The 9754-nt window shown below is 40.4% G+C and overlaps 1 long non-coding RNA gene across 1 annotated transcript; it reads right to left on the bottom strand.

Annotated features, from left to right (window-relative positions):
- Positions 1–5983: 5983 nt before the first annotated feature.
- Positions 5984–9709, bottom strand: LOC110202798 (uncharacterized). The gene is made up of 3 exons (XR_002322794.2): positions 9462–9709; positions 7087–7156; positions 5984–6998 (listed from the first exon to the last, which is right to left on the bottom strand). It is a non-coding gene; the product is annotated as an uncharacterized LOC110202798 (long non-coding RNA).
- Positions 9710–9754: the final 45 nt, after the last annotated feature.

Here is a 9754-nt window from a genome sequence, read left to right as displayed (position 1 = left end):
AATTAGGGAGGTAATCTGGAGGAGATAAAGTGTTAGGAAACCTGAATAAAAGTGGTGAAATGTTTTGTCCTTCTTTGGTGATAGGGTATTTCAGGCCACAGATATAACCTAGCAAAGAGCCCAGAGCATGTTTAATAAAAGGAATGTTGACTCAATTTATCTAAGAGGAGGAGAGGTCCTAAGAGATTAAGAAAGTCAAGTAATTTGTAGAGAGCCTCGTGAAAGTTTTAAGACCCGATTTTGGTAAACACCCAAGGAGGGGGATGGTATTGTCAGAACAGTAATAAGGGAAGAAAACTTGGTAATAATGGAGGTCAACTGGAAAGAGAGGATGAAACAAGGAGGGGTAGTCTGGTTAAGGAAATACCAGTATATTAGGTGAGAAATGACTAGATTAAGGTTGTGGCTGAAAGGTGAAAGGTAAGATTTTAGAGTTATTTATGCCCTTATCATTTTTCTCAGGGTATTACAATCATGATTGCAAACCGAATCCAACCTTAATGCAGCTGCTAAATTGATATTCTTAAAAAAAATTAAAAACTGGGAGTGAAATCTACCAAAATATCCTCGATATCTGCATAGATTCAATTACAAAATACTCCTTACGGGAATAAAGAGCCGCTTAAATACTGGAAGAATACACAGTACACATGGCTGAGCTAGGCCAGTATAAAAATTCAAACAGAACCAAAGTTAATATACAGATTTAGTGTTATGCCAAAGTACCAATTGAGATATTTTTCAGGGCTAGATTATATAACAATCCATTTGGAAGAACAAAATATCCACATCATCAAGAGAAATGATGAAAAAAGGTAGGAATGAATGTAAAACAGCTTTGTCAGGCCTTTAAACGTAGCACAGAGCAACAGTCATCAAAACCATCAAAACTAATTTAAAAAACAGAAAAGTCAGCAGAACATATTAAACAAGGAAGAGCCAAAAATATTAAACCTAATGTTCAATAAACCTAAAAACAGAAATTACTTAGGAAAGCCCTTATTTGATATGAACACCTAGGAAAAATGGCAAATAGTTTCATAGAAATTAGGTTTAAATGAACATATCACTTTCTATAATAAATTCAAAGTGGATCTGTGATCTGAATATTAAAGATCGTACCATAAAAAAAAGAGAAGTAGATCATATACTTTTCAGTTTTGGGTAAGGAATAAATTATTAAGCAACCGAGGGATAAAATTTTGATTACATGAAATTGAAAAACTTTTACACCAACTAGGATAAGAGAAGTAATCTTTGTCTCAAATATCTCTTGACAACGGTTTCTTGTTTAAGATATATGGACTAACAGAACTATGAACTAACAGAAATAAAGACCCAAAACTATTTTTTAATTAAGAATTGCAAACTATTAACAACCATATGGAAGGATGCTCTAAAATACTAATAGGAGAAATGCAAATTAAAACACTCAGAAAATAGCAAAGATTATAAATGATGGAAATAATTGATGTTGGCGAAGTGAAAAGATGAACATTAATGTATTATTGGTAGAGCTGTGGATTGGTATAACCCATTCTAGAAATGGCTATACCCTTTGGTCCAGAAATTCCACTGCTAGGCATATACTCCAGAGAGGTCATTGAGAAGAAGAAAGATTCCACATATGCTAAAATATTTAAAAGCTGCTCTTTTGGTCGCAAAGAACTGGAAACAAAAGTAGATGCCCATCTGTTGTGGAATGGCTAAACAATTTGTGATACCTGAATGTAATGGAATATTACTGTGCTGTAAGATACAATGAACATGGTGAATACAGAGAAGCATATGAAGACATTTAAAGATGAATTGGTTGATGTGGGTGTTTAGGAGGATGGAATTCAGTCAAAAAAGTCACCATTTTGTGCTGGCCACATATAAAAAGGGAGTATATAGACCTGCTTAGGACCTTTTAGGCTTTTTTCACCTTTCCCCTTTCAACTTCTGGAATGCTGCCAGATACGAGAGAGGAGGAATTTCTCATTCTTTCCTCTCCTCCCCACCTTCTTCTGGCAGTTAAAGGCTTCCTTAGGGCAGAAGCCCGATGTGTTTATCCCAGTTGGCCTGGAAAGAAAGAGTTCCTTTTTTTTTCCGATTCTGAGTATAAGTCTGAGACTGGAGAGTATATGTCCCAGACCAAGAGATGACAACAGTCATGCTACCAGGTTGAGTATTCTGTACAAATACATAAGCCTACACATAAGCCATACACTTGGCCACAGAAAAGCGTGTCTATGGACAACATCATTCCTGATTAGAGGAGGGAGGATTTTCTAGGCAGCATGTAGCTAGAATGTCGCCTCCTAACCAGAGAAGGAAGGAAGGTTTCTTGGGTATTACTAGCCTTGAAGAGGGGTAGGCATTAAAAAACCAAAAACAAAACCACCTTCCTGTCCTCCAGGAGCTACAGTCTATGGGGGAAAGGGAGAGAAGTATAGCATTTCAAGTATGGGGGACAACTTGTACAAAGGCCCCAGAAGTGAGATAATGGAGGGTCCTATACAGAGAGTAGCAAGTAGGCCTTTTTGGAAGGAACAAGGTGGGTATGAAAGCGAGTAATGTGTAATGAGCCTGGACAGCTAGGCTATAGCAAGGTTGCAAAGGACTTTTTTTTTTTTTGATGAGGGCGATTGAGGTTAAGTGACTTGCCTGAGTCACACAGCTAGTGAGTGTTATGTGTCTGAGGTCGTATTTGAACTCAGGTCCTCCTGACTCCAGGGCAGGTGCTCTATCCACTGCACCACCTAGCTGACATTGTAAAGGACTTTAAATGCAAAACAGAAATTGGTGTTTTATCCTAGAGATGTGCCATTTCCTACAGAAAACCTGTGTTATACCCCACCCCTTCCCACTTGCTAGTGTTCTGCCCTTCAAAATTACTCTGTATAGATTTCTTTTTAATTTTCTATGTATGCTTTGGGACTGCCTTCTTTCTCCTTCCCTCCTCTCCCCTTACTATAAGCTCCTTGAGGGCAGAAAGGTAGGGTTGGTTTTTGGTTTTGCATTTGTAGGCTTGTTATCTAGCAGAGTCTAGTACAGGGTAGTTGATTAATAAATGCTTTTGAATTGAATTGAATAGGGAGGAAATGGAACTTCTTGAGCAGAAAAGTGACATAAATTTATACTTTGGGAATATCTAGTGGAAACAACACTTGAATGCTGTGGCTAGAGAGCCTCAGCTTAGCCTCAGAGATGAACCTCCCTCCCTTCTTTGAAGAAATGGGGGACGATGGATGTGAAATATTGATGTGTTAGTTGATTTAGCTGAACTGTTATTTTTTAAAGTCTGTTATAAGGGATGATAAGATGGGTAGAGGAACGTATTATGTCAAAACAATATATATCAGTAATTTTTAAAAAAGTTGATTTTTACTGATTTTTTATTTTTGCATTACAAAGATTTCCCTGTATCCATCTCCTCCCAGAGAGCCATCATTTATGACAGATTTTTTTTTAAAGAAAAGAGAAAGAAAAATTCAACACAACTGATCAACAAATGGAAGAAAAATGATTAAATGCCATGTTCTGCACTGTGTATATTTTTTGTCACAGTGTCTGACATAGTAGTGAAGTGCTTTATAAGTGCTGTTGAATGAAATTTACTTCAAAAATTGTGACCTGCTCCTGGTCATGACCAGTAGTTACAAGACTTGTACTCAGGTTTTTCTGTCTCCAAAGTTGACCCTCTATCCACAGCAAGAGATAAAACATGTGTAAGGGACTCATTACCTCAGCTGATTCTAGAGCTAGAAGGCCCAGCATATAATTTACATGGTGATAATGAGGAGTAAACTGAAAGTAAACAGGCTTTTATAACTCAGTCCCTTTATAAGATATGAAATCTTAATGATTGAGTCAAGAAATGAATAAGGATTGACAGAGACAAATTATCCGTGCACCAATGTACCTTGAATGAATTTCAGAATTGGAGAGCTGGAGGCAGTTGTGACTGAGATCTCTGCATCTAAACAGCAGCAAGAGGGGGAGTATTCCCTACTCTCTATCCAACATGTTATGTTGAATCAGAACTAGTTTATCAGTAGAGAAATAGTATATCCAGCCAGGAGCAGAGACCCACATTCCATATAGATTCAGGTAAAGACTCAAGACATTCAGATAGCCAGACTCAAGAAAAGGATACTCCGAGAGTCCAATTGAGCAGCCAGCCCAGCAGAGACTCTGTACTCAAGGAGCAACTTTGAAAGGTTTGCATAAGGAGAGAAAAGGCTAGTAGGCCTAAAACAAGAAGACTCGGGGGGGGTGGGAGGGTGCCTTTTGCCATTGCTACGTCCTACACTGGTGCCTCACTATCATTGTACCTTAGGTCTTTGCCCATTTTCCTCACCGATGTTGTGTGTATTTGTGGGGGAGTTCTCCCCAGTTTTATGTGAGGAATGTTTTACACCAATTGTTCTTGTACCATCTTAATAAATGCCTTTGCTGAGAGCAAATTGCATTGACTGCTGTCTTCATTTTAAAATAATTTTTATCCTGAACTTAAGACACTTTCTTGTAAAAAAGAGCATTTCCACACATACAGTAGAACACAAAAAGAGGGCTCTATATGAAACTAGGCATCTCTATTTTATACCATTTGCTTTTTTTAAAAAAAGTATTTAATAAATTCTACATGTTACTTTCAAAACTGACCTGCCTTTCCATGCTTCCTTCTGGGTTTCCTTGCTCTTTGTTCACTTAAAAAATGCTAAAATGGCTCTCTTTTTTCTTTCTCTCATCACAACTGCTAATGCCTCTCCCTTAACCCTGCCCCTCCAAATTAAAAACCAAGAATAAAAAGAAGTCCTTGTATCAAATAAACAGAACCAAACAAAATGGATCCACATAATGACCATGCCCCACAGTGTCTGTTATGTCTCTGTACCTTGTGATCATCATTTCTGTGTCAGGAGGTGGGTAACGTGCTTCACCATTCGTTCTCTTATGGCATGGATGGTCATTGTTTTGATCGGAGTTCTTAAGTCTTCCCAAGTTGTTTTTCTTTACAATATTGCTTTCTTTGTATAAATTGTTCTCCTAGTTCTGACTACTGCAAGATTCCCGGAAATCATTTTTAGTCATTTGTAAAGACATAACAATATTCTGTTATATTAATATGCCACAATTTGTTCAGCCAATCCCCAGTTGTCTTAAGAGGCAATGTAAAATACCCCCTTAGATTCTAGTTTTTTGCTTCTTTTTAATTCCACATTCTTCATCAGCAAGTGTTTTTTTTTTTCCACCTGTGACTATTCCCTTTCCTATAATATCCTCTCTCAACACCAAGTTGGTTGCTGCTTGTGCTCTTCTGGGCTTCACAGGCCCCTGCATTGGGGACCACCCTGGGCCATTTTTCAGAGGAGCTCTACCACTTTTATTGCTTCTGGACACAGAATCTTTTTTTCTTAAATTTATTTTATTATTTTTTTTTTTTGAGGCAATGGGGTGAAGTGACTTGCCCAGGGTCACACAGCTAAGTAAGTTTAGATTTGAACTCAGGCCTTCCTAAATCCAGGGCTGGTGCTTTATCCACTGCACCATCTAGCTTCCCCCTGGACACAGAATCTTGCAGACTACAAGTGTCCCCTCTCTAGTTGTGTTGGAATGCTACTCTATGTTGGTGCTGGCTTCCTAGGATGGCCTCTTTTTTCTATTGCTTGTGGGCTTCTGGCTGACTCTTGTGCAGTTCTGGGATAGAAGTCACTTTCTATAGTTTCTCACTGTATTTCTTAATGATTATTTAGGTCTGGTCTGAACTTTTTCGAGTTTTGTTGGAGTAGGTATATGGAAGCTGGGAGGTTTACAGCCATCTTGGTAGGAAGCCCTTAGCAGGAGTCTTTATGGGAAGCACACTGGTGGGCAGACCCTAGAACTTGAGGGAGAAGCCACCCTCTAAAGAGGAAGCCAACCTGTCAGTGAGAATGTAAGTGCAAGTTAGGGGAGCAACCCAGAGGGGTGATACATACTTTAAAAAGTTAAACAGAAATCCAATAAATCAATTAGATTTATTTATTTTTTTGTGAATAGTATTTTAGTTTTTTTCATCACATCTAAAGATAGTTTTCAACATTCATTTTTTATAAGATTTTGAGTTCCAAATTTCTCTCCATTCTTCCCTGTCCTTCTCCCTCCCCAAGACAGCAAGCAATCTGATATAGATTATACATGTGCAATCATGTTAAACCTATTTCCACATTAGTCATATTGTGAAAGAAGAAAGAACAAAAGGGAAAAACCACAAAAAACAAAAAAGCAAAAAAAAAAATGAAAATAGTATGCTTCAATCTGCATTCAGACTCCATGGTTCTTTCTCTGGATATGGATAGCATTTTCCATCATGATTCTTTTGGAATTGTCTTGGATCATTGTATTGCTGAGGACAGCTAAGTCTATCAAAACTGATCATTGAACAAAGTTGCTGTTACTGGGTACAATGTTCTGGTTCTGTTCACTTCACTGAGCATTAGTTCATGTAAGTCTTTCCGGGTTTTGCTGAAATCCATAGTATTCCATTGTATTCATATACCACAGCTTGTTCAGCTATTCCCCAATTGATGGGCATTCACTCAATTTCCAATTCTTTTTTTTTTTTGGCTAGGCAATGGGGTTAAGTGACTTGCCCAGGGTCACACAGCTAGCTAAGTATCAAGTGTCTGAGGCCTGATTTCAACTCAGGTTCTCCTGACTCCAGGGCAGGTGCTCCATCCACTGCACCACCTAGCTGCCTCAATTTCCAATTCTTAATCAGTTAGATTTCTTATAAAAAATGCCATTCTGAAATAGAGCTGGAGGAAAAAATTCAAGAATGGGATTTCTTGTGTCACTTGTCTTCATCTCCAGATCTGACATCTGTTCTAAACTTCAGTCCCATATTTCCAGCTATTTGTTGGAGAGTTCTACTTCTGTGTTCCACCAAGGGCCTACTAAATATTTCTAAAAGGAAACTCCTCATTTTTTCCTTGTGCTAGCTCATTAAAGGACCCCTGTCAGCCTAGTTCCCCCTTTAAAAAAAAACAAGAATAAGAAATTTTATTAGTCTTTCTTTAATTTTCAATTCTGAAACAATGTTATGCATTGAAATCTATTTACCTCATTCTTATTAAAGGCCTCACCAGTTTTTGAAGTTCAGTTCAGTTCAGCAAGCACTCCTCCCAGAAATCTATTAGCGTATAAGACAAAAAGGAAGTAGTCTTTGATTAATTCCATTTAGAGACAAATATCTTGAGTTCATCTGTGAGCAGGAAAAAAAAATAGGAGACTCCTTAGAATAAGTAATTAAAGAGGGACTGAATGGTTTAAGAAAATTTTAAGAAAGTTATTCTTTTTCATATACCAAAAATTGTGACTCTTGTTCTGTTACATGAATCACACTGTTACCTAAGTTTAGTACTCCTATTTCATCTTGATTATGGAATTTTGTCTATGTTTTGAAGAGGTGGCCCTAGTCCTTGTCAAGGAAAACCCCTCTACATGCACAAATGATCCCTTTCCATCTCATCTGCTACAGCAGACTGCCCTTTCTGTCATCTCTACTCTCTCCTGCATCTTCAGTCTCTCCCTTACTTACTGGATGCTTCCTTAACTACCTATGAACAATTCCATGTCTGCCTCATCCTGAAAAAACTCTCATTTGATCATTGCTATGCCTGAAACAAGACACTCTTTGCCTGTGAATTTTCACTGGTTGTCCTAATGTTTATAATTCTCTTTATTGTCATCTCTTCTTCCTTGTTTTCTTCAAATCTCAGCTAAAATTCCACCTTCTGTAAGAAGCCTTTCTCAGGTGTAATCCTAGCTACAAGGGAGGCTGAGGTTGGAAGATCTCTTGAACTAGAGAGTTCTGAGCTTCAGTGGGCTAATCCAACAGGGTGTCCACACTAAGTTAGACATTAATATGGTGACTTTGTAGCAGTGGAAGGTAACCAGGTTGCCTAGGGAAGGGTGTACCAGCTCAGATCTGAAATAGAGCAGGTCAAGTCTCTGGTGTTGATCAGACTGGGGCTTGCCCCTGAGTAGACCCTGCACTTCCAACCTGGGTGAGATTGGAAGACCCAGTTAAAAAAATCAATAAATAAAGAAGCGTTTTCAGATCTCTGAATTATTGCCAATAATCTGGTCTCTCCACCTCTGAAATTCTAATGTCTTCCTTCAGCTGGTCATCTCCAGTTTATCCTGCAGATATATTGTTTGTACTTAGCTGTTTGCGTGTTGTCTGCCCAGTCCCACTGAGATGCTTAAAATCAGGGGATTACCTTTTGCCTTTCTTGTATCTCCAGCTCTTAGCAGGTAGTAAGTGTTTGATAAACGCTTGTGGACTTGACCCTGTACATTGTAATAAAAAAACTTACTTGGGTAGAGAGATTTCCAAAGGTGGGACGCCTCTGTCCCTTCAGATTTTACTCTTTCTAAGCAGGGGTGCTCAGAACTATTTAAATAATAAAGTTGTCTATGGCAGATTTTTTTCTCTTGCGTCCCCAAATCACACTCCCATTTGGAGTTCTCCATCTTTGCCAGCAGTCTCCCTATTCTTTCTGGGAGCAGAACCGAACCATCCGAAATTCAGACTCTTTTCTCTGTCATAAACAGCCATTAGGCCCTAATGATTCTCTTCTCTCTCTTTTTGTGGGGAGTGGAGAGCCAAGCCTGTTATTTTCCTCAGAGGCACTCAGTTGTCTTGATAGACAGGTAAGGGCTGGGAGGCAGCTTCTGCAGACCTGAAGCAGGGCCTATTTGAGCTAGCAATCTTCTAGCAATATGGGATTGGCTCCTCACCACCATGTTATGGGGCAGCTACAGTAACGCAGTAATGTGCTTACGCAGCACAAAGGAGTCCGGTACGTTGTGGATGATGAACTTGGCAGCAGCGGCTGTCTTGGGGCACGCAACGGGCAAAGTTGGCCCAGCAGCCCTATTCCTTCTGGTCTCATCTTGCAAACTAGGAATTAAAATATTGCTCCACCTTTGGTAAAGTGTTTTACATCCAACTCTTCCCTGCACTCTATACCATCTTATTGCAGGCCCTCATCCCATCACCTTGAGCCTGGACTACTGACAGGAATCTGTTCTCTCCACCTCACCGATCTCATCTTTCCAATCAATTCTACCCACCACTGTCAGAATCATTTCCCCAAAACAGGTGGTCTTATTCAACTACCTCTCTCTCTTTCTCCCAGCCGGGCAGCCTTGCAGATTAGCAGCCTACTCTGAGGACCAGCCCATTTCAGTGGCTGATTTTGGCAGGTAGCAGGACCCTCCATTTGTCCCTGCAGCCCCCTCCTCCTCAACCCTTCCCCCACCTCAATCCCCACAGCACCCACCCCAGACACTCCCCAGAGTCAGCCCTCTAGCCCCTCTGCCTTCAGAGAATCTCAGAGCTGGAAAAAGATCCCCCCCCACCTTTTTTTTTGCCTGAGGCCCAGGGGTGACTTGCTCAAGGTCACAGAGCTGCGCAGTGAGTGACTGACCTTGCAGGCACTGGACCCCACGCTTCTCCACTGGCAGGCTAGGGCTCTGCCCTATTCTGCGCACTGGCCGTACTTTTCCTCCTAGTTTCTTCTGCCCTCCTGGGTTCCAGACTTGTGGCCCTTCCCGCGCCCCACACGCGGGCGCTGCGGCTCCTCCGCCCACGGTGCTCATTGGCCTCGGGTCTTCTTTCGTCTCTGTGGCCCGAGGGCTGCTTCCGCTGCGGCGGGCGCGCGCACGGTATTAAACCCTCCCGAACCCTTGCTGCAGTGCGGCGGCACATAGGCCCGTAACA

Source organism: Phascolarctos cinereus, unplaced genomic scaffold (genome assembly GCF_003287225.1).
Source record: "Phascolarctos cinereus isolate Bilbo 61053 unplaced genomic scaffold, phaCin_HiC Scaffold_5;HRSCAF=322, whole genome shotgun sequence".
NCBI lineage: Eukaryota > Metazoa > Chordata > Mammalia > Diprotodontia > Phascolarctidae > Phascolarctos > Phascolarctos cinereus.
The sequence above is the reverse complement of the archived record's forward strand: the minus strand, read 5'-3'. Positions and strand labels throughout refer to the sequence as shown.